Raw genomic sequence first — 27,601 nt, 5'->3', positions numbered from 1 at the left:
GAAAGACCATAAATTAATATTTCCTAAATGCCGGCTCAGGAAAAAAAGTAGTTCCTTTATAGGAATGTCTATCTTAAAATAAGATTCCGGCTGCGCTTCACTCTGCCTTTTACTGAAGTTTAAAAAAATTACTAAGCGAACTTTATGTAGCGAAGCCTATTATAACATCAATGACCTTCTTAATGATGAAAAGGCATGGGATTGAATAAAGTTCGACCAGGCTATGTCTTGATCTCTATCTGTAAATAGATATAGTTAAAATATTGTAAGCAGGTGACATGTAGTGGTTCCGACACACACGATTGGCTGTCTCGTGTTTGTCCTGATCATTTCATGGTCATACTGTTACTTTTTGTCTTGTATGACTTTAAATTTTTAAAAGAGTACCGAGAGTTTTTTCCTCGGCTTTTTTTTTTCTCTCGGCCTACACTAGGGACATTAGTTTATCTTATTTATTGTAATATTTAATAAAGCCGAGGACATAATAGGAAGGTAATGTCTACCGAGACATTAGAAATTTAAAGTAACTTAATATTTTGATTATTTTGACTAAGTTAAGGTTGCACTTAACACTGGGTATATTACCTAAGTTTGTAATGTATCCAATGTTAAGATATAAATTTTTATTTTATTGTTTGATTTTTTTGCTACCTTAACTTTCTTTTATTATTGTCGAGTTTTTTTTTTAAATTTATTTGTATTATTATTTTTGTAAATGACATTATTTTGACTTTCGTTAAGTGTGTATAAATTACCCAATGACTAAATAAATGTTTTCATTTAATTTAATTTGATTTAATGTCATTTCATTTTTCTTAAAGTATAACGATATGAGAATATTGATATTTTCATATTCAAAGTAGACGTTCTTTATGTTGCTTAGGACTGAACTAATTATATAACTATTACAGCTCTTAAAAAGTATACCTACTGAAAAATGAAAGGTGAATTCCACAATTATTTTATAAAATAAAACCTGTTGAAAACTGAAACACTATTCTCATATATTTACGTCCTTACTCAATACAAAATCAATATAATTATTTATATAAATACAAAAATAATTTTTAAATATGGCATTCGAAATATGCAAAGGGTAAAATATGTTGGTATATTAACATTAGGTTTGACCGCCTTGTTACTGGTTACATTACAATACCGTTTATTATGTAAATGATTTTCTACATTATTTCCGACAGGCTGTATTAATAAGTTACTTGTAAGGTCGCATTTAAATGAGGCGGGCCCCGTCCTAGCTCAGAGTTCATTAGACTAGACTCTTGTAAAACACAGTGATACAATCCATGTCTAAGTAGTATTTTTATATTATTAAATATTTTTCTGATATTATAATGATAGTAAAATAAAGCAATGTGTGTCAATAGAGGATGCAATTTTTAATCTTATCATCACACTGCGTGTTTCGAGTCATTTCAATTATCATTTAAACTTATAATTAATATATGTTTTTATGTATATTCACAAGGTGTAAGCTAGGTTTATAATATAAGTTTAGTAAATAAGGTTTGATCATCTTATCAGCTTAAAACTTTAATGTTACTATCATCACATCATCATCATCATCACTGTTACTAACACAGTCTTTATTTCGACTACACGAAGAAAGAATATATATACATCTAACAAAACTTTCAGAAGTTCTCTTTTAATATTACTCAATGCATTGCATTATATTTAAAAAAAAAGAATAATCTTAAATTGCACTTTTCATATAAATCAAACACGATACATATGCAAATATCAAAACCGTAAAACGAGCGAAACGTTTTACGTACACAACTTGAGTCACGATATCACTTAATATTCGTCAATGCACTCGTAATTGGACCACTGGTAAGACACTTAGTTAATAAACATTTAAAGATCAAGCGGAGACATTTTTATGTTATATTTGAGTTGAATAATGTGACTAGTTTATAAAGGCTTAAATAATATATGATTTATAAAAAACTATTAAACCTATTTAAACAACACATCAAATCCTTCAAAGGTTTTCTACCTTCTAATAGGGACAACATTTTGGTTCTTATTCGTAGAGAATATGCATTCAAATAACAGTCTCACGATGAAATAGCGACAATACATTATATAATAATATATATATAATATATATTGGCGAGCTTATAGAAAATGGCATAATATGGCGAAACGAATATTTTCTTAAAAACTAACTTAGTTTGGAATATTTTTAATTAGCCAAATTATTTTACACTTTTATCGTAAACTTATTCACACTTTAGTGAGAATAGTCCAACCATTAGCAACTATTTACTATTTACATAGACATAAAAAATGTAAGTAATTAAGAATGTTGTAAAAATATTTTATTTTTAATTGACGGCCGATTTTAAAGAATTAATACGTTAGATGGCACTCGCTTATTTATTATTTATTAAAAATTGACAACTCAATAAATCTTTCAATATACATGCACAAAATTAAAAGTTGAAGATTTAAAAAGTATTAAAACCGAGAATTTTGACTAGATATTGCACTTATTTGAGTCAAATTATTAACACCAAAATATTTAATTAATAAAATGAGGAATATGGATTATAAAATTTTTAACTGTTATTGAAGATATAAAATAAGTTATGCGATATAAATGTCACCTGGCGTCGTTATAATTAAAACATTAACGACATTATATTGCGATGTAACGCTTCCCGCAAATTATACCACTAAAAATAAACGGTCAACATTGAAATATTAAGCAATCTTTTTTATCGAGTGTAGAGGTTTTAGTTAAAATACTATTAATTTTAAAATTATTTGTATAATCAGCAATTTTTAAAACAGCTTAAATAACAGTTAAGAGAACAAACAAAGAAAAATGGACCAAAAATATTATGGAGTGGTAAGAGGCGAATATAAAGATGGAATTATGATTTACCAAAAGCATGAAGATGGAGAAGATTATTATTTTTAATTTATTTATTTTATTTATTTATTAGGATTACCAACAGAAATTACAACAATAAAACAAAAATAATTATTTTTCATAATTGATTAAAGAAGTTTAATTGTATTTCTTTTTAAAGGTAATCACAACATGCAATAATCAAATAGTAAATATGAAATAAAATATATATCAAAAAGTAGATTTAATTATTGAATTAATTAGCTCGTGAAAGACTCGTGGGGGAACTACGGGAGGTTTATGTCGAAGGATAATCTGATAAAGGAACTGGTTACTAAAATAGTTAAATATTGTAATCGCTTAGTGCTACTTATAATTGTATTTACTTTATATTAACTTTACTATTATAATAATGAATTCAAAATAAAACGGTCAATGATAAAGGCTTTATTTATTTATTCATCATTTAAATAACTTATTTTTACAACTATTATTTTAATTAGTTAAAATGCGTTTTGTAAAAAAATATATCCATTTAGTCATACACCAACTCTCAATCAAGTACATTTAACTTTGATGCAGTATGAAGGTCAGCAGTCCAGCAGCGATAGCCCACACGCTATAACTAAATTCACAACAAATTAAATATATGACCATATAAACATTAACATATATTTTCAATTCAAGCGTCAACAATCGAGAACATTAATATGAAACGGACTCGGTCGCCTCGTAAATCACTGGATGACATGTCTTAATTCGCTGTGGTCCGCGAACTAGCTCCGAGACCTAGGTCTCGAACACGTACAATGCTAAGCTGGATTTAGATAGACTCGAAGCCGTATTTTACTATTGCACCATGATGTCGCTATTACTAATCATTTCCTTGTTATATTGTAGCCCTTATCGTATATTATAATATATGTGTTCTGCTAAAAGTTGTAAACGGACTTAGTATTATTTATACTATAGTATAAAGCAAAAGAAATAATATTATAAATACGGAGGAGGAAGATTTGTTAAACTGAGGGCTCAGCAAGAAATATTTTGCTCAAAGTCTAGAGCAGCCCGACTGGGGAAGTACTACGACGTTACAAAAGATCACAGCTAAATAATACTACTGTCAAGCAGTGTTGTATTACTTAAGTAAGGTAACCAGAACTTCGGAGGGGAGGGGGTGGAGTAGGATGAGCAACGGGATTGCGATGCTTCTGGTGGTAGACGCCTGCAGCATCTATAAGCTACGGTATTCGCTTACCATTAGGTAAGCCGTAAGCTTGTTGACCTACGCTTCAGCCAGTAACATCTTACTGCTGAGTATAGACCTGTTTCCCCATATAGGAGAAGGATCAGAGCTTAATCCACCACGCTGCTGCGAGAAACGATCGCTATCAGGAATACATGATAACAACCGGGACTGATATCTGAACGTGCTCTCCGGGGCATGGTGGGGAGACCCACAAGGACTAACAGCAGACCGGAAATAAATATTTGTATAAACACAAATATCTACTCCGGGCGGGAATAAAACTCGCGACCGTCTTTGTTTAGGCGCCGCCGACACGGCACACGCACCATTACACCAGAGCGGTCGGTGTTTGATGGCCTAGTTGTATAAAATAAAAAATAAAAATTACAAACGTTTCCAACGATCGAGAATAGAATTCGCGATCACTGGCGCATTTTTCCATGACCACTGCACCAGTCGTTATCACCAAAACTGAAAATGCTACAGTAACCAAAATCTTGTTGTAAAATAATAAAAGTAACAAAACTGCTATAGTCACATCATCCATAATTACAGCCTATACAGTCCACTGCTGGACATAGGCCTCCACAAGTTTACGCCAAAAATAACGTGAACTCATGTGTTTTGCCCATAGTCACCACGCTGGGCAGGCGGGTTGGTGACCGCAGTACTGGCTTTGTCGCACCGAAGACGCTGCTGCCCGTCTTCGGCCTGTGTATTTCAAAGCTAGCAGTTGGATGGTTATCCCGCCATCGGTCGGCTTTTTAAGTTCCAAGGTGGTAGCGGAACCGTGTTATCCCTCAGTCGCCTCTTACGACACCCACGGGCAGAGAGGGGTGGCCATATTCTTTAGTACCGTAGCCACACAGTACATACATGCTGTAGTCGCAAAACAAATGTATTAAAAATTGCCACGTAGGTAAATATGGGAACCGTTGTAATCGAGTAGAAAATTATTATTACCATTAAACTATTGCACCAATTGGTTAATCATTTAAACTCTTATAAAATAATATTTCAATACAATTATAGTTTTATAATAATAACAAGTATCTTACTTTCATAACGTTTAATGGAGTTATTATAAAAATGAACAAATAACGCAATTAATTTTATTTACGAAACATGCTACTATTTACATTAGATTACTTGCTTTTTAAGTCTTTATGTACGGGATAGTAAAGTAAAAATGTTTTGTTGATAAGCAAGATTTTCATCATAGTAAAATAATAGTTCGTTTGACTAACACATTTGAACAAAAATAAAATATGTACTTTTTAGATTTATTATAACTGTGCAAAGTTTAATACTTGAGTGGTTGATGCCTGCCGTAGAAAAAACTCTGCTCAAAGCAACGTTCATCGTGACCACTCCCTTAACTAAAGTAAACGCTTAGATTTGAAGCAAGGGTGAGAATCGTATAAGCACGTAAAGCGTACAATTATTTAGTCACACGTATGCTATGCTGGTTTTGCTATTTCAAGACAATGTTGCTGTTTTGACTTGCTTTTCCGAATATTTTTTAACCGACTTCCAAAAAAGGAGGAGGTTCTCAATTCGACTGTATTTTTTTTTTTTTTTTTTTTATGTATGTTACATCAGAACTTTTGACCGGGTAGACCGATTTCGACAAATTTTGTTTTAATCGAAAGGTGGTGTGTGCCAATTGGTCCCATTTAAATTTATTTGAGATCTAACAACTACTTTTCGAGTTATATCTAATAATGCGTTTTTACTTGACGCTTTTTTCGTCGACCTACGTTGTATTATACCACATAACTTTCTACTAGATGTACCGATTTTGATAATTCTTTTTTTGTTGGAAAGAGGATATCCCTAGTTTGGTACCGTGATAAGGAAACCAGGATCTGATGATGGGACCCAGAGAAATCGAGGGAAACTCTCGAAAATCCGTAATAACTTTTTACTAGGTGTACCGATTTTGATAATTTTTAATTTAATCGAAAGCTGATGTTTATCATATGGTTACATATAAATTTTATCGAGATCTGATAACTACTTTTTGAGTAATCTTTGATAACGCGTAGTTACTTGACTATTTTTTCGTCGATCTACGTTGTATTACTCGTCGATGTAATTGAAGTCGGTTTTTTTTTTCGTTTGCGAGCAAACACAATTATTTATATTTTGAATCACAGATGGTTAAACAAAATTATTTCAATGATCGTTGATTTTGTGTGACAACGTTTAAATATTTTAAAATTTTGTAACTGTTTAAAAACTAAGTGTTGACTTTTCCGATTCTACTCAGTTGAGTCTCAATTTTTAATCGGTAGTAGTTTCATATTTATAACAATCAATTATATAGTTCAAAAAATATAGTTTGAAAAATAATGATTTGACAATACTTTTGAAGCCTACATAAATAAGATGCTTTTCTGATTTCATTAACGCTATTTTGACAGTAATCAATTCATTAAAATAGAATTCGTTATTTAAAATATGAAATAGCTTGCACCTTTTTATATGATATATTTCATTACTTTATCTTTCATTTTGCTTACTAAAAGATAGAATTTAGACAAAAGATTCATATAAATTGCGTTAACAATCTATCGCTACTAAATTATAGGTAGATATATTATTTTTTCACCCGTTATATATTTAATAGATAAAATGCTTTTGTTAACACATGAGTGACCGAGTTCTAATACGATTTTAGTGTTAAGAGCTCACAAAGTGATCAAAATTGTTGCAATTTACGCGATCACTCCATAAATTGAGTGAACACTTCGCGCTTCATCACGCACAAACGTTTGATACCGTTCCACGAATTTAATAAAAAATTTCGAGTACTTCGTCTAATTTTATCCGAACGAGGTAAAAGGTGCATGTAACTGTTGATATAAAAAGTTGCTCTTTAAGTACTATTTATAGCATAGTTTTACAGCAATGAAAAAATAAAAATAAATTATATTAAGTAAACATTTAAGTCATTTTTATTTAAAATTTTAAGTTTCGCAGGAAAACAGTTTTCTAGCTAAAGAGTTTCACAATTTTTTATACTTATAAAACGACAGAAACAAACTTGCAGATATCACCTAAACAGCAGTACAAAGACGAACAAGATACAAATCGAACTTCAACAACGTGCCACAGATGTCTGTACTGTAATCTGTTACGTGTCCAAACAAATACAAAGCAACAGATCACTTAAAAAACCGTCAACACATAGTGGTGCAGCACGGAAGTATGGAAATGGGCACCTGCCACTCACGCCACCCACTGCGACCAGATAAACGGGCTTAGTTAACTAGCGACCTAAGAACATAGACAGTTAGACACTAAACCCTAAGTATCTGAACAAAACTATTTCTAATTCTTTTATAGAGTAAAATACTAGATGCACCTTAGCACGGTCCATATTACTGAGACTGTTGTATTGACATCTACTCCGCTTAAGACAGTTAAAAATATTGGAGCGTGCAATTGTAGGTATAAAAATATGCCTAATCTATACAGATAAATAAAATTGGAGTGTCTGTTTGTAATATTAAAATAACTGATTTAGAATAAATGCATACATATACCAAAATGACTATTTTTTCAATTTTTGTCTGTCTGCCTGTCTGTTTGTTTGTTCTGGCTAGTCTCTGAAATGGCTGGACCGATTTTAACGGGACTTTTAGCTGATGTAGCAAGAAGTAACTTAGGCTACTTTTGTTTTATACATTTATTTATTTTATAACTCAGCGAACTGAACAATAATTTTTCGTTAAATTTCATATAGACGAAGTCGCGAGCACAGTTACTGTGTAAATATGTGATTGTTCGTAGAATACAAACATTTTTATTATTTTTGTTACCCTTGAGTTCGATGTAAATTTAGTGCGAATTAATTAGTAATTACTAAGCATTAGTTATCTGTGCCAGATTTGAACTTATGAAAGTCTGTCTCCTTTCTTAAATTTTATCTAGTAAACATTTAGTATTTAATCTCATTTCAAAATATTTCTTAATTTTATAAAAAACAAAACTTTCGATAAGACAGTTATAAAAGTATGGGACAGCAAATAATAATACGCATAAAATAATTAAAACTAACAAATATTTATATTTTTCACTCTCATAAATACAAGTTTTTATTATTGCAATGATTTTTAATAAATACATTTGACCATTTTAATTAAAAGTGTAAATAAGGACTATGTTTAAACATAGCCCCTTATGGCTAAAATACACAATTTACTAACGCTTGCTTGTAGAAATTAACCATATTTCTGACACGTGCCTCTTCTACGTATTCTCTGTTCTCTAATAGCGCTTTGCGCCCGCGCAGCCTCTATTCGCTACCCTTTGATTGAATGTCCGCAACTGCACTAGATATGCAAGCATTTCCTCAGAGTCGGGTTCATCTGTCCCTGCTGCGTAATTTAAAGCTCGAGTTTGTTAAACTTGAAGCAAATGATACGATGTTTTAATGCAAAAGAAACATCAGAAACATCATTACATTACGATTTAAACAGTCTTAAACTTTTTCTTTATATTGGATTCATCTATCTGAGATTGATTCATTGTTTATGGAACCCATTCCAAAAGTATATCTACCATTTTTTTTTTCGCGTCAGCCTGTATTATCCCACTGTTGGTCAAAGGCCTCTTTCCCCATGTAGGAGAAGGATCAGAGCTTAATCCACCACGCTGCTCCAATGCGGGTTGGCGGATATATTCCCTACTATGAGTAACGATCGCTATCAGGTGTACATAGGGTTGCCAACCATACTTTATAATAAAGTATTCTACTTTATTTTTGGTAAATATACTTTATACTTTTGCATACAAATAAAGTATATGAAAATACTTTATTTTTAATCTTTACTGTGATGCGTGAAACAAAATACTCATTATGGGTACTTAACTATTTAACGGTACACAAAGTAAAATGGATGATGGAAAGGATTTAAAATTACTGAATGAAATGTTAGATGTCAGATGTGGTGTTTTGAATGTGATAGGACAAAATTGACCGTTGGCTTTGTTTATATGTTAAGGAAATAATTAAGGTTAAGGAATCAATGGTTGGAAAAATGGTTTGACCTTAGCGAAGATAACTGGCTTTCAATACTTCCTAACGTGTCCTTAAAAAATGCGGTTAAATTTGAACATTTTGAAATGATAATTATAAAAACTAAATTACAAGATGGATTAAATATTAAGATGCAGGATATATATTCCGAATGTATAAGACTTAAAGAAATCCAAAAATAAAAATCACTAATGATGATAAAGAATTTTCAGTGAAAAGTACAGTTGAAAAATGGCAATATATACTTAAAAATGCACCTGATAGCTTACCAAATATAAAATAATTGTGTTTGCTCGCAAACGAAAAAAAAACCGACTTCAATTACATCGACGAGTAATACAACGTAGATCGACGAAAAAATACTCAAGTAACTGCGCGTTATCAAAGATTACTCAAAAAGTAGTTATCAGATCTCAATAAAATTTATATGTGACCACGCGACAAACATCAGCTTTCGATTAAATTAAAAATTATTAAAATCGGTACACTCAGTAAAAAGTTATTGCGGATTTTCAAGAAGTTCCCTCGATTTCTCTGAGATCCTATCATCAGATCCTGGTTTCCTTATCATGGTACTAAACTAAGGATATCTTCTTTCCAACAAAAAAAGAATTATCAAAATCGGTATACCCAGTAAAAAGTTATTGCGAATTTTCAAGAATTTCCATCTATTTCTCTGGGATCCCATCATCAGATCCTGGTTTCCTTATTATAGTACTAAACTAGGGATATCTTCTTTCTAAAAAAAAAAAAAAGAATTATCAAAATCGGTACATCCAGTAGAAAGTTATGCGGTATAATACAACGTAGGTCGACGAAAAAAGCGTCAAGTAAAAACGCATTATTAGATATAGCTCGAAAAGTAGTTGTTAGATCTCAAATAAATTTAAATGGGACCAATTGGCACACACCACCTTTCGATTAAAAGAAAATTTGTCGAAATCGCTCCACCCAGTCAAAAGTTCTGATGTGTAACATACATAAAAAAAAAAAAAAAAAAAAAAAAAAAAAAACAGTCGAATTGAGAACCTCCTCCTTTTTTGGAAGTCGGTTAAAAAAATTCTTACTTACTCTCTGTTCCCACTACTTAAGCTTTCACTGAAAGGGTTTTTTTAGTAATGAATCTAAAGTATCGAGAAGAGAGAAATATAGCGTCAATAAATTTAATTAGAAACGAATTTTTATTTATATAAATTTAAATATTGATTGTTAAACAAGTTTGAAACATTTAAACATAACAAAAAATTTTTAGCATGTGCTAAAAGCACACAAAAATACGTTCTTAAAGCAATAAAAACATAAAATTTGAAAAATACTTTTTTTTTTCTTCCAAATACTTTATTTTTTCCTATCCAAACCATGTTATACGTTTTTTTTGTCAAAAAAAGTTGGCAACCCTAGGTGTACATGATAACAACCGGGACCGACGGCTTAACGTGCTCTCCGAGGCACGGTGGGGAGACCCACAAGGACTGCACAAACACCCAGACCATGGCAAACATCTGTATGGCCAATACAAATGTATGTCATGTGCGGGGATCGAACCCGCAACCGCCAGCGCAACCGACACAATCCATAGCTGTGACCGCTGCGCCAACGCGGCGTCGGCGTCACCATTTTTTTTAACTACATTAAATTAAAAAAAAAGTTTTTTGCTGTTTAACTTTTAATACGACTCCATATTCTTCCCTGTCTATCATTTCTTTCCATATCCATCTTCTATTAAAATGTTTATTGAAACTCATTCAAATTACAAGCAAGTAATTTAACTATTTGTTATTCTAATTAATTGACTATAATATTTTTGTTCAAATTAATTTGTTAATAAAAAAAATCCACCAATTTCTATTTTATCGACTAACTAAGAAGCTACAAATCAGTTATACCTGAGTAGCACCATGCGGGCCAAACGACCGGCGTCTCGGCGTCCAGCTCGCGACGCGCCAGGGAAGCCAGCATCAGACCGGCGCGCGGGCATAGGCTTTCACATCGCCCTACCCTACGAGTAACAGCACCGTGAGAGACGCAACATCAAAACAACTCCAATACAATTATAAATAGGAATGATCCGAAAGAAACGCTAATCGACACACAAAAAATCAAACTCTACTTACATTGAATTCGGTCCAAGTTCATTCGAATTCCAACGCACGCAGCCACTGAACCGCGACTCAATTCGACTACGATTAAAGTATTCTATTTTGAAAATTTCAAAAATAAATAAACACGATAAAAAATTGATCTCTATAGCTGTGTAATGACGGCGAAAAAACCTATCGATAATTCGAACTTTTTTGACGTTCAGTTTTGAGACATCTCGGTGGGTTTTTCGTCGAGGCGACAGGTTGTGGGTGCGGATAATCAGAGCTGCGGTCGAACCGTACAAATCGATATTTTACAGTTCAGATCAGATACAGACAGTTTTCAGAGGTTATTACACTATTCGCTATTCCATTACAAATAATTTATTTTTACATTCCTACTTTAAAAGTTCGCTAAAGTAACAATTTTATGTGATTTTTAGAATAAATAATTTAATAGTCCGTAATTACATTCCATAAACATTGTTGGTGTTCATTAAATCTAATTCACTGGTTAGGAACGAGAGCTTGCGGGAGCAGTTCTTTACGTGTTGCCCGCGGCGTAGAGCGGTCGCGCAGGTGTCGCGGTCGTGCGCCCGAGATCGCTCGTAAGTTGCACTCATCAATTGCTAGCAATTGTGCCTTTTTTCTGTGGCCATTAGAAAACACGCGAGGCGGCGGTGATAGTAAACAACGTAGTTTTAATTCGAGCGACAGTTATGTTGCCACTTTAGTCACGACTTACAATTTCGTGAAATTAGGTTTAAGGTTTCTTATGTAAATAAGGGCCACACACACTGGCATTGTGCTTTATGTCTACTATTCAATTCGAATACTTTTATCGATGTTAATGTACATATGTCACTTACACTAGCCGTAGCAGTAATTAGCCTAAGTTTTATTGATATGATTTGTAATTAGCCTAAGTTTTATTGATATGATTTAGGACTCTATGACATTACCTCTTCGATGTAACAAAAAGTCTAAAACGAATTGTTTTTAGCAAAAGTTTATGTACAACGTCACAATTATTATTAAAAAAAAATGTGTGTTATTGGCCTCGCTAAGTTTTAATCAAAACAACAGATTGCGTAAAACTATTCAAGAAGTTTAGAATTTGAATTATCAACTTTTCTACCACGCATGTAATAAAAAAAAAAACGTTATTGAAAAATTTATTCAGTAATAACGGAAATGAAATAACTTAGCGCGTATAAATATTACAAAACATTAACTCTGACCCATTTACCGCTGTAATTACTACACTAATTCACAAATTGCAAAAAATGAAGCGCATACAAGATCACGGCTTGAACGGCTCTGTGCAGAAAGCGGTACCAATTATGTGCTCGGCTACTACCGCGCGACCACCCCGCCGATCCTAGCTGATTGCTCCACTGGCGGTCTCATTATACCGTTTTTTTAACGTTTTATTAGCACATGAGGTAGAAATAACTGGATCATTTTAATTAAGATTTTGTTTCTACTTTTGATTTATTGTTTACATGACTCACGAATATTATGTAAACTGTTATTGATACGCATATCAGTGAATGTGATTTTGCGTTTGCTTCACCATGTAACATTATACGTATGTTGCTAGAGTACCTATATAATATAATAATAATAATGCATCAGATGACATCCAGTCAGATAATAATAATAAAAATAACATATACTTAATAAAAAATAATATATAATTAAAAAATAAAAACTGAATCCTACAATTTGAAGATAACGTCTATAACTATTTAATGCTAATGATTAATTTTTAATCTAATTCAATAGTTATTTTATAATCTATTTATTGAAACAAAATCTCGTATAAAAACTCTTCTTTTTTAAGTTTATTGATGTTTTATAAGAAAGCTAAATGAGTAACACTTAAAGTTAATTATGCGGCGTTGATAGATTATACTTATGTAAACTCAATATAGGTAAATTTTATAAGTTTATAAGAATCTATGGCCACGGGCAAAACCAAAGGGCAGAGTTAGTGAAAAGAATAAATGAAACGTGCTAATCGATGCCAACTGCCGCAACCACGTCTCTATTCCGTCGTGGATAGAAATCGTGCAACACAAACTAATTAGATGACCGCCAGCAGGAGCAAGATCGCGTACAATTGGGCCGATTTAGTTGACTTTTTACTGTGATCGAAAGGAGGGTAGATAAAAGATAGATCGTTTTATTTTAATTGACAGTTTCTTTAACTTTTACGAATATTTCATGGTGACAAAACCATTACACATATTTTGTCAGTTAGCCGTATATATATATATATTAATATCAACATTGTACAACACACAATAATTATATGTGTACATAATAATTATGTGCGCTATCATATATTTCAAATATAAAATCATTATATCTCAAGTTTAATATTCGAAATAACGTTGTAATCCTGACGAAGAAAAATAATATTTTTTAATATCCGACGTCAATAGCACTTGACTGATGGCAATCAAAACATTTTAACGTCGTAATCAACTGACACAGGAAACAACTTGACAACGTATATTATCGTTAATATAATTATAAAAACTTTTTTAATACATAACCATTTTTTTACGTAAAGTTAACACCGTAAAAACTTTGAACCTGAGTTCCGTTAGACTACAGACTCAACGGGACTCTTTTCATGTTTGAACACTAAAATACTAACGTTTAATTTTTCCCAAAAACAATTACACTTTATATGTTAATCTAATTATATAAAAATTAATCTTTGCAATGTATGTATGCGAATAATTTCCGAACGACTTTACCCAAATAATTTTTTTGTGTTTGCTATAGTTAGAAAAATTTTTGTAGAAAAATAAAATTTATTGGTACAAAGTTCGACAGGTCAGTCAGGGTAAATATAAAATCAGTTCATTAACTATCTATTCTTATAAATGTCTGTAACACAGTTTTATATGAACACAATAAACTAAAACAACGTGTCAATGTGTTTATAACTCAATTAGTAAAACGTTTAAGTTCACATAACTTACAAAATCACATACTATTCGATATAATCTTTATTAATTTAATATAGATGTCCGATGGGAGATAACGGCCTGAGATGTAACGGTCAGGGCGAGTCGAAATTTATGAATGGTGCAGAGACCGCGGTAGGTGCCCCAACATTTTAAATGATTAGTGAAGCGAAACAATAGGGTATCGATAGTCGATAGAGCTTTATGCTATTATATTTCAAGAAAATGGCCGCTATTGTAGATAAAACCATGTCCTACAGTTACTCCGGCAAAACAGATATTTTCACGGAACTCTATTGAGTTATAAAATAAAATTGCTTTCCGATCTATTATATCTATTGATCTCTATATAGTAAAATTGTAGAAAGGATTTTACCCGTAGGATTGGATTCGAGTATTGTGAAAGTTTACGATTTTCTTTAAATACGTTTAAACGATAAATATTTATCTGATATGATTGATTTATAGACGTGAAAGATAACTAATGAGCCAGAAGAAAATGTATAAAATAAACATGTATTCAGAATAACGACAATTACGAAGCCGAAGACAAGTTAACGAAGTAGACATCTAATTGACTCGTTTAGAATCTGTCTCAAGAGCCATAGCCGTATGTAAATTCATTTCCGAATACATACGGCATTTAATAGAATACAAATACTCAAGTTATTTATACGAAGTAGCTAAGTAGTCGCGTATAGAAATGAATCCGTAGTGTGGGTTAGCATTCACCTTTGACATCGGTCGAGGTGCTTAATAACTATAATTACTGACAGCGTCGGAAGCGATGGTATCTGTTCATACGAATAAATAAATACTCGTATTATATAAATGCAAATGATTTATAGACGAATATTAACATAAATCATTAAAAACGTAAAATTAATGAGTCCTCCGCTTAAATAGTTGTTGTTGAGATTTTTATCTCGTCGAGAAATCGTTAGTTTCATTGTTAAGCTCTAGCAATGTGATATGTTAAGAACTTACTATAGTGAAAACTCAAACAATTTTACCCATTGATTTTTTTTTCTTTCAAAATTAAAAACAATAAATACATAAAGATAATTTAAATCGACTACACTTATTTCATATTTAATCTAAACTAAAATAATTTTACTAGAAATTATTGAATTATAATTCTAAATTAGAAATAAACAAAAAATAAACTTAATCCAAGCAAATAAATTCATTCACAACGTATATCTTTATTATTAAAATTCGAAGAACACGAAACTGTACCGTAACATTTAATACATCATGAAACGCACTACAAACATAATCAAATGCTTGTTAAAAGTCCACGGCGTCCATACATCAAGCCAATGTTATACAAAATCGCTTACAAGTAATTCATTAATGTTGAAACGTTCGTTGCATGTCCGATATTAATGATAGGGTCGAAGGTAAGCGGTAGATCAAAGAGGTGGTCCGTTAATGATTTGATTTATTAGGCTCGAGGCCTGGATAGGAACGGGAGGCCAATGATTCATATTGCGACTATTTACTCTGCTGTGACCTCACGAGTTGACTACAAATACTGTTCATTTTATTAAATCTATTAGTATAAATAATGTCAACGAAGACACTTCGATGTGTATAAATTTCAATTTATTATTATTTTAAAGCATCACTTTCATAATAAATTTATAATGAGGTATTACATGTGTTAAGTTTAAGGTAAAGAAGTAATTACTTTTTTGCGATGTTACAATACTTGGCTATACTGACTATAGTAACTACTACAGTCAATCGACTTTGAGCGATTTAAAGAATCATGCGAAAATTCCAATGGTCATCAAACTTAAAAAGTCGATACTTTGGTCCGCCAGATATAAGTAGATATTTATGTCATATTTACCATACTTATATAATATGAACATTTTTTCATGCTAAATAATCCTTCCTAATAAAAAACAACAGAGATACAACATTAACCATAATCTTCACCCAATTAATAACTATATCAAACGACCAATCATTAATTACGAGTCCGTCATCATCACTCATTATTTTAATCATCTAGGAATGATTGAGAGGCGCGAAATACGTAATGGTCCTTATGTTATACTCATAAAAACCTTTTTTAATTCATCAAAAGAAAGTACACCTCGTTATTATCGTAATTAACGAAAGTATTTCTCTATAAAGTTAAAATATTATGAAGCGATAATAACTTTTAATATTGATACTATAAAAACTAAAACTCCTTGTTTATTTTATGTTTATCTATCCACGTTCTGTTTTGTACGTTAATGTTTAATTAAGACGGCCTAAGCATCTTCATCTCGAATATAATCACGTGTTTATTTCGTTTATTTCATCCGATGTTAGATTGTATCTTCGGTCATTAATTATAAGGTATGATTGGAAACAGAGTTGTTGCAGTAAATAGTACAATTTATGAACACTCTGATATTGTTCTAATCTATAATGTGATCGAAAATTGGAAATTAGCATCCAATACGGTTGTTAATATTGTAAGTGGCGGCGATATTTTAAGAATTTCGTCTTTAATTGGCTATAGTTCACAGTTTATTTGATTTTATTTCTCATCATCTTTACCATTTTTTAAACTAATTGAGATTCTTCTTGTAACTAATGAGAGAAATATATATAATATGATGAAAACGTATAATATACTTGTTTTTTTTTATCCGTTAACATATAATAAATATTCAGACTAATTGTCTAAGATTGATCACCACATGTAGTAATAACATTTTTTTTAATGAAACTTTGTTTGTAATTTTTTACGATTCCGTTTCTCTATTGTAGTGAATATTTTTAATTGCACAAATTGTCTTTTAGAATCCATAAACCCCACAGCTCTCAATAAGGTTAATAAAAAAATATTTGTCTGTTTTACAAGTACATTGTTGTAATACTTACATGTAGATGTTTTTAAGTAAACATAATATTTGTATTGTTTTGAAACATATACGCATTAATATAATAATTTAGCATCACCGGAACAATGGTAGATGTGGAGCGAGGATGCGCGGAGGTCGGGCCAAGGTTCGACACCGGGTGATGCCTTTTGTTCTTAACTAGGTTATGACAGGTCTGTATCTCGTGCAATTAGCTATGAACTATTCAAAGATTCCTAGTATTCTAGTGCTGCACGATACCTATTGTTCTTGTTTTTAAGATTCACGAACTGTTCAAAAGATGGCATTTTACTATGAGGTTATATCCATTAGCGATTTGAATTTCTAATAGTTTAAATGGAAAATATGATATACAAACTGTAGCTAATTAAATTGAGTTGTGTCAATACTTACTTACAAAACATTATAATAAAACTATAGTTTAATTTTTATATCTATCGATTATTATTTATATTACGTTACCTATAGTTAAAGTTACTCAAGCCCGTAAAGTTAAAATAACGTTACGTTTTCTGAAATTGTCAAAATTTCTGTACAATTTTTTCACATAAACAGGTAGAACTACGCACATATAATACTGTTCATCACAATGTTCTGAAAGATCTACACTTACGTAACAAAAGTCGCTGTCGCCAAAAGTCCCTTATACATAATCAATTTTTTCGCGCAGCCCGCCAAGGTCACAAAATGATCGATGCAAATTTACCCCGAATAGTCTAGATGTACATCAATAGTTTATTTAGTTTTACGTGCTGGATTTGGGTGATTAATGTATACATATGTATGTATTTCGTGCTATATATACATATTTATTACTTACGCTTCGCGATTTCATCCGCGTAATTTCCGACTCCATGGGAACGTCCGGACAAATTTAGTAGATTATATATTCAGCTATCTACGTACCTACCAAGTTTAATTTCAATCAGTTGAGTAAATGTTTGGGTGAAAGAGTAACAATCAGCCATCCAGCCGTACCGACCGGGAGACCGAGAACATACGTATGTACTTACTTGCTACTGCACATATAGAGTAGACTTATCACAAAAATAGATTTGTTCTTATACTTAGTAATATTAAATGATCTCAAAATTTATGAGAAGAAATTAATTTCAACTAAAACTTCTTTTTTTTGTCTTTTCTAATAGTCTTGTTGACATTAGTTAGTACCTAGTCAGTCAGTGGATTAAGTTTCGCCACCCTGCTGCCGTAACGCCGGACCAGCGGGTGATATACCGGGGGATTTATCGTCCGAATTTCACAGTCCCGAGGAGGGAGCGAACCTTGATGTTCGAGGGAGCCTCTCGGAGGTCACTTTTGAAGACAGACCTAATTGGGCAACGCCGGCGGGATCGCGGAATTGCTTAGCGTCCCCATGATCCCTCCCCAGGCGAGCGAAGGAACTCCCCAGAGGTTTTAGTCCGTGCGAATCGGACATACCCTCCAGCTACCCCGGGCTAGAGGCATTCGTTAGGGATTTCCTCTGGATCAACAAAAAAAAGTGGATTAAGTTTCGACCATTCTTCTATAAAATGAGAAGCCTAGGCCTTTGCCCAGCTGAGGGATGTTACAGATTGCATTAATCCAACAGCACTTCGATTATCTAAGAGTAATAAAGGCTATATTATATAACGCTACCACTCAAAAAACGTGGTGTAAATCTATATAAGGGTGAATTTCCGTCGGTCATCTCGGCTGTCCGTCTGTCCGTCCTACAAGCGACCTTCGCTCCCGGGTCGCCGCAGTGACCGGCAACTCATTAGCATACAGACAAAGCGATGAATAAACACAAGTTGACGTGCGACACGAGCGCTACGATGTCGCTTATCGTGTATTAGAAATATTGCTTAATTTTTTGTTCTATATTTCGTTACTAAAAAAAAAAAATGAGTAATTCATTACATTTTATGTTATTTGTCTGTGCTTAAAATAAGGCTGTCAGAAAGAAACCACAACGATGTGGCTGTCTTTTGATCGTATTTTTTATTAGATTTAGGAGTCAATTTTTCTTGTATAATTAAGTGTTAATTTCCTATTAACTTGTGTGATTACGGAATTGTAACCTACAACTTAAAACATTATTTTTTATACAAAAAGACGGTTTAACTTAATTCAATTACCTTTCCTATTTACTTATTTTAAAAATAATCACAGCTAAACGCCTTTTTTTCAAAATACGAGCGTCATTTTAGCGACACCGTTCTAAATCGGCAGCCTTTATCATGCAAAACATTTCGACTTTTTGTCCAGTCCCGATTTCTCGAAGAGATAATGTTTACTTACTATATTTGTAATTTTTTCTTATATTTACATGCAATTTAATAAATATTCGACGACATAACTCTCCTGTATATTTAGTTAGATCAGTTGTACATTTTTTAAGCAATCAATTTTAATGATTGTATATTGCACGATTCTCATAAAATTATTCACTATCTTATTAATCGTTACTTCTATATAAGTAATAAATGTATTTGCTCGCAAACGAAACAAAAACCGACTTCAATTATATCCACAAGTAATAACAACGTAAGTAGACGAAAAAAAAGTCAAGTAAATACGCGTTATCAAAGATTACTCAAAAAGTTGTAATCAGATCAGGATGAAATTTAAATGTGACCATTGATTGATAAACACTAACTTTCGAATAAATTAAAAATCATCAAAATCGGTACACCCAGTAAATAGTTATGCGGTATAATACAACGTAGGTAGACGAAAAAATAGTCAAGTACTAACGGCAAATTTTTTAATATCTCGAAAAGTAGTCGTTAAATCTTAAATAAATTTAAATGAGACCAAATGACACCACCTTTCGATTAAAAGAATATTGCCTAAATCGGTCCACCCAGTCAAAAGAGTTCTGAAGTAACGTACATTAAAAAAAATACAATCGAATTGAGAACCTATTCCTTTTTTGAATGTCGGTTAAAAACGAATGTTGCTAAGCGCATAACTCGAGAATGGCTCGACCAATTCGGCTATTTTTTTTTGTATGTTCCTTAAGGAAGGAAGGTATTAATACTTAAAAAAAGTTAAATAAAAAATTTACTATTAACTTTTGACAGAACGAAGTCTGTCAGTGCAGCTAGTTTTTTTTAATAAATTAAGATCAATGCACAGCGGGTTTTATTTAAAAGTAATTCAAATAGCTAATTTTGTGAAATTAATATCTTAAAAATAAATAAATATAATATATTTTAAGACACGCTTTAAATTATACTACAACGTGATTTTAATATTAAATATACTTACGTCACAGGATACGTTATTACAAAGTACTAAAATTTAGATTATTTTTTGTGACCTCGAAAAAGATTTAAATTAGGTCTTTCATAATGAATGTAAGAAATGTAAATGTCAATATTTTAACGGAAAACACGCAACAAGCTAATGGGCTAATGGTTTATTGGATATGTTAAGTGTAATTGGCATACGTCTGATATATCTAGTGATCTAACCTTAATACATACACATTTCTATTTAGCATTTGACTGCAGGTATTTTCTTTAATTAAAATGTATTTTGTCAAGTAATTCTTGAACCTAGTTTCAAGTTACTAATAGATACGAACGATTTCAATTGCAAGGGGGTGTTTCATCGGTCGCTGATATTTAATTTAATTTTTCTTTCACATAAGATTAAAGATTCTGATAGACCTTTTTAGTGGAATAATAATACTTGCTTAACACCATCAACGATTAAATTACAACTTTTAGATTTACAGGTTACAAATAGAAAAATCTGATAGATAAAGTGGAGTTTGATGGTAAAAAAAGTAAGACGAAACATGTCACATAATTATTGTTATTCCAAATAAATATCATTAAAAAATCTCATAATTGTCTGCTAGACTTAAGATTGTTTAAATTTAGCTAAAATCATTTAAATACTTGATGAAAAAGAATTTATCTTAAAAACGTTAACAATAAATACGCAATAAATAATAATTAAAGCGCTAGTGACGTCACAGGATGCGTAATTACAAACCGCAGTGTAACTAACGCAAAATTGCATTCGCCGACCTTGCACTCCGTACACGATGTTAGTAATACGCGTCCAGCATTACGATATAAATTACCGGCTTTAATAAAGGCGGTGCTACACAGGATATGAAGAAATTATGTACTGTACTTGATACATACATTTATTAAAATAGTATTTGATTATGTCAAATTTTACTTATATTCTATTATTTTTATAACATAACTGTAAAAAAACGAGATATTACCTCCTTCCACCACCAAGTCGTTACTCGTATATTCAGAAAATGGTTGTTAAACAACAAGATAAATTAGTAGACGTTTTGATAGACGTCTAAGCATAAAATAGATATTTTTTACTCTGTTACACAAAACTACTAAAGCAATCAAATATTTCAACGTACATAGCAATGAAACACACGTAGTACGCAGTAATAGGAATTCCAAAATAATGTATAGGCTATTTTTATCCAGACATTTCCAACGAAAAAATAAGTTAGTCAGGTAAAACCGCGACACACAGTTAGTATTTAACAAGCACCTATAAGTAGCCGTCGACAATGATTTTTGTATTATATTTTAGTTGCCATAACGCAAATACGCGTCTATATATGCAACGCTAAAAACATCTGTAAACACGGCGCATGTATGTACGTTTATGTAACCAAACACATTAACATCGTTAACACCTATCGGTCGTAACATTCGTAACTGACCTCTGAGCCGAGAGGTCGACATGTGTTTGTGTTCAGACAAACGATTTATGGGATATTTTCATTGAAACGTGGCTCAGTCCTAAGAACACGACTTACGGGAAGTCAAATTGCAAATGAAAAATGATAAAATCTTTAACCTGTGCTGGATAATCAGACGCTCTACGAGTAGGTATACTGTTTTACTTATATTTACACAGTTGTCAAATTGACTGATGTTTATGTTCACTGCGTCACGCTTGACTGGTAGTGTGACGTTAACACACTTGTTAAAGAACCCTTTTTATACCACTAGGGTGGCAAGCAAGTGTACGGTAACCTGACGATAAGTGGTTAACATAGCATATGTACCATTGTGTGACCAGAGGCATAGATAATGAGATAAATGCATATCTCTTCTGTCAACATACGCTGTATTACCTGTGTTACTCATATTACCTATGCTACCCTCAAGAGCTCTAGCTACCTTCCTCACCGTAGGAACAGAATATGATCTTCTGTAAGGATTAGGTACACCTCCTATCGGGCTGCAGAATTTGAACAAGATATATCCTGCTGTATATCAATAAAATATGACGTTTACAAACCTTTTGTCTGTATCATTGCGGTTACATAGCGTCATAGCTTTGATTTCGGCCAAAATATTACAAACTTATTATTTCAAAATCAATTTGCATATCCAAAAACAATCAAGGTTAATAGAATACGTTCAAAATAACCATTTTCTCATCTCGATCACCCACAATATCTCTCAAGTTCACACAGATGTGTTATTTTACAAACACACGCACACAATACCTCGTTATTAACCTTGCATCTAGTCGATGCATCACATCTCAATCGACGTATGACTAATAATAAAAAATGTATACTACATATATTATATATATAAATAAAGATGTGAATTGTAGCCGCGCTTGACTTCGTATTGATTTTGACATAATATTTGCATTGCAATGTTAGGTATAGAGCTACAAATCAATACAGCTATATTATTAAACACTTAATCATGAATTTAATGTACAAAGAGAAAAAAAGGTGTTCTCTGACCAACATAAAGAGTGACACCAAATCATCCTTTAGACTTAAATGTCCTTACCAAGAGTAATGACCATTTTGTCAAAGATATTAACACATATAAACTTTATTCAAAGTGTACTCATAAATATTTCAAATAAAACAAATAAATATTCTAAAACGTTCGACCCACATCAAGGCCGCGCTTCTTATGAATCGTGTCAAACTAATTAACTATACATAAATTTAATATTATAGGATATATATAGCACTATAAAATTAAATCATATTGAAATTAAATTACTGACAGTTGCAACTAAAAAGGAAACTACAAGTATTCACTATTGATATTAATAAGGCATGATGGATATTATGAGTGCGAATATTTTAGGCGAAATAACGCAAAAGTTCTAAACCAAATACAACGAATCTGCGTATTTAACTACTGGATATCCAGCTTAACACACACGCTACTTTAATCCTAACATTCATATCAGGAGTTACGCAGGTTTCGCCGCAGGACGTAGTTAAACATTCTCATTTCTTTTTTTTTATCAATCTGGTATACCATAGTTTATCGACGTCCTTCTACATCAGGAGTATCACAAACGTGTTGCTCACCCTAACCCCAAAAAATATCAAGATATCTGTACCTTACTCAATAAGGAAGACAAGATTATTTTAGGAACAGTATTTTAGCCGACTAATTAAAAATAATAAATAACCAATAATCCAAAACTTATTTAAATGTAAGTAAAATAATATTTTAAGTGCGTTTCGCTCCGGCCCTGACCCTTCATCTAATTCATGCATCACCCCGTGGTAATATGGCGGACGATGCGATCGCGCCCGGTCACGCGCACTCGGCAAACCGCCAATAATTACGCTCCACTGATTATATATTGCACTTGAACATGATAAGCGAAAAATGTTTTATTGTTATACATCGAAATTGACTTTTAGAAATACGATCATTATTATTTTCTTAATATTTTTAGAGCTGAAATGTGAAAACGCCATTCTATCTCTGATATAAAGTATACTTCGTAGGATTTGCGAATAAGATCAATTTGTCATCATCACTGACTCAAACTTAAATTAAATATACTATATATATTAAACGTGACAAACGTATGAAATTTTCCATCGCAATTTGCTCTATTTTTCATTTCACAAGAATCATCCACAAAATATTAGAAAAATCAAAATAAAAAATTAAATTGATCCAGCTGTTCACGAGTTAAGCTTAGCAACACACTTACCTAGCGGTTCATTTTTATTTATTTAAGATTTTACGTATTTATCTTCTACAACTATTTAGGCTTATATATGTACAGTTATAACATACACAAGTAAAGTAAACATGTTAAGTAGTTACTAGCGACCATGAACTACGGTCAGACGTAATAGAAACTTCATAGAGGCGTAAACAGGAGGATGGCTAGCTAGCCGACGCTCTCCGGCCGAAGGTCGCTCTGACAACCTGCCAACTAGTTTTTGGTGGTGTGGTATAAGTTATACGATTTCAGGTCGGAAATAAAAAAAATATTAAACTAAAAATCATATAGTTTTATTTAATCTTATATACATGAGGTTCGCGCAATGAAAATTAATGATAAATAAAAAAAAATTAGATGTCTGTTAAGTTGGTTTACAGACGATAGTTTAACGGGACAACGTCATAACGAAACATCTCCTCGGACGCATAGGCCAATCGACTGGAAGAGAGATAGATGTGGCGCAAGCGTACAATGAGCCTAACGGGACAATGAGCATAACGCTAGAATAAGCGAAACGCTACAATGAGTCATCCTTTTTCGTACATACAGCCGGGGTTAATAGATTTATTAGACGTTGTTACGTCAAAAAACAACTCAAATAAAATTAATAAGTAGATAGCGTCGTGACCATGAATCGTTTTATGTCGACATCTACAAAATGTATATCGTAGTATGTTCCTGTGTTATCGTTTGTTTTAAATTACACATATTCTTGACAATTTCGCAATTCTCATAGTTTTCATATAGAACCATACCTATGTTTTAAATGGCACGTATTACGTGTTAAGAAGCTTAAAAACAGTAAACAGATTACTTAAACCGAGTGCCTAGTGCGAGCTTTGTTTAATCCGTCTCGCAATAACGGGCGTAAATTTTACCTTCATTTTGTATGGGAAATTCGGGATTTTAACCTAGTTCTCGCGTTTGCCGCTAGATGACTCTGTATCGATTGTATCGTATACTATTCTTTATCGTCTAGGCTAAACTGTTGTAATTGTGTAAATTACCATACAAAATAATCTTCACGTATAAACGCGTTTCTGTCATGTTTCTGTGAATAAAACTCGCACTAGGCACTCAGGTACAAGAAAACTACCGATCGCAAATACTGAACGATATGAACTCGGCCTACCTTACACTTTGTATACAAAAGAAAAGATCGAATACTAAAATTTGAAAAATCAAATATATATATTACCTACTTTATTAATTTACGGGTGCTATAAAATATTTTTATACGCAACCTCCTTTGACTTGAAACCTCCTTCGAATCGAGATGCATCAACTGCACCGGGTGTCACCTTTATGTAACACGGTAATTGTGTCAAAGGCATTGAATCATGACCTTAACCCGAGATGACTTCACAAGCTTTATTAATGACTCCTTTGCTAATAGAATATTATTATTTTCAATAACAATATGATAAATTTAAATATCTATACAAATTTTCATTGTATACTTTAGTTTTACGACAAAACGTGTGAAAACACTTTATATTAAGATAAGTGTTATTATCATGCTAATAGTTTTTTAAACACTGTTTAATTATAATATTTATTTTACGTCAAACATAAAATCATAACGACATTCAACGACATTGGTCGCGAATATAGTGCCTCTATTAATAACTAAGCGCTACGGCAATTTCGCTCGCGTTGGAAAAGTTTATATTTTACACTTTTTTATTAATATACTACTATAATTACTAAAAAATGAAAAATATCACAATTTACGAGTCTCGATAAATATACAATATAATTTTAAAAGCATATATTTGGCTAAAATTATATTATGTAATTAAACCAGAAGAACTAAATTGTTTGTTTTTCTCTGATATGATTTATATACAACTCTTTTTTTTAATTTTCTAAGTAAATAAGTAATTAAAAAAAAAACACAGTTACTCGTGTTCCTTTTGTACTAGAAACTTACATTTTACTAAACAACAACATTATGATGAAATTAAAAAAAAAAAGTTTTAAGATGCTTATCTGTGTTCCGGTAACATGGTCCTTTCGTAAAACGTTAATAGGTTACTTTAATCCGTTTCAACCGCAACGTTTCCTTATTGCAATAGCATTTTCCACACTTTCGAAAGGCCTGATCGTTTTATATGGGCAATAACTAAAGAAAGATAAGCTATCTCACTCAATAACAGGTACTCGGCCGGAACAAGATTTATTTACAGCGTCAGACATTAGTCCTTGCTATCCGATTGCGATTATCGGTCAATCCTGGCGGGTCGAGCATTGTTCTAGACTAGAAAAAATCTTATTCATAAAAGGAAATGTTGCACACTGTGTTATAAATAGCTTACATGGTTTACTTTACACTTACCGGTGTATACCAGCTCTGACAAGTTCAGTGCACATACATCAGTCTTAATGTACTTGGCCATACCTATACGTATATTCATTTATATATAAGTGAGTTACTTAGCAAACTTTAAGAGCATTTTTTCTAGCAAATCATTCTCGAACTTCATTTTTATTACACAAATAAAATAAAAAATAGTCCTATTAGAATATTTAGAATCCTGGTGCTGGGGTTAGGTTGGGTACTCAAAAACGGACGCACTTCGTCTCATGACACTTTTAATGTTGTCTCATTTAGGCTATCAAAATAAAGGTTTAAACAACTCCGTTACTCCGTTTCATTGCGAGATGAAAGCCTAAAGAAACTAAACAATATATCATCAAACTCTAAACAACTAAAAAGAACAATAAAATAACTACAGAGAAAAAGAAAATGATTTTGAATTATAATTTACATACATATATTCTATAGAAAATCACACGGAAAACACAAGGGCAGCGACCGCTTAAATGTTAAAATACATTATTACTATTAGGTATTGTATATAAATAGTAGAATACGCAAATGACCAGCTACAGCAGGCCCTATCCTACAGAGGCGGCTCCCGATATGAGCATCGAAGAGGCAAACAATGAAGACGTTGAACCTGGCTGCGGAAGTTTACGAGCAACGCTCGTTACCCGGACATGTTTATTTGGACGCCCACGTGCCCCACGCGTGGCTCGTGCCGATGCAGGACGAGATTCATAATCAAAAGCGTTGGTATACAAATAATTTTAGTAGAAATCCTAACCCATTCTAAAATTGTCATTGTCTTGACTTTTTCGACTTTACCCTATTAGTTTAAGGATATTTTTGGTTGTGTGTTTGGGCACGCATGTGCGCTCGTGAGTGCATAAGTCGTACATGATTGATAGGGGTGAATGATTTTTAAGATTTTTTGAATAATGTTTTAGCCTAATAAATTGTTTCTTTTTACGAATTGTTAGTTTTTGTAGAAGCAAATAATAAAAAATAGGCGATGTCCACTTAAATTAGTATTCATGTTTTTAGCTTGTTAGATTGGAGTTTGTTCATTAGAGAATTGATATTTGAATGTAATTTATTTCAAAATATTACTCAGTAAATTTAAATTAAAAAGACGGCAAAATAAAAATGCAT

This window comes from Melitaea cinxia, chromosome 9 (assembly GCF_905220565.1).
Source record: "Melitaea cinxia chromosome 9, ilMelCinx1.1, whole genome shotgun sequence".
Lineage (NCBI taxonomy): Eukaryota > Metazoa > Arthropoda > Insecta > Lepidoptera > Nymphalidae > Melitaea > Melitaea cinxia.
The sequence above is the reverse complement of the archived record's forward strand: the minus strand, read 5'-3'. Positions refer to the sequence as shown.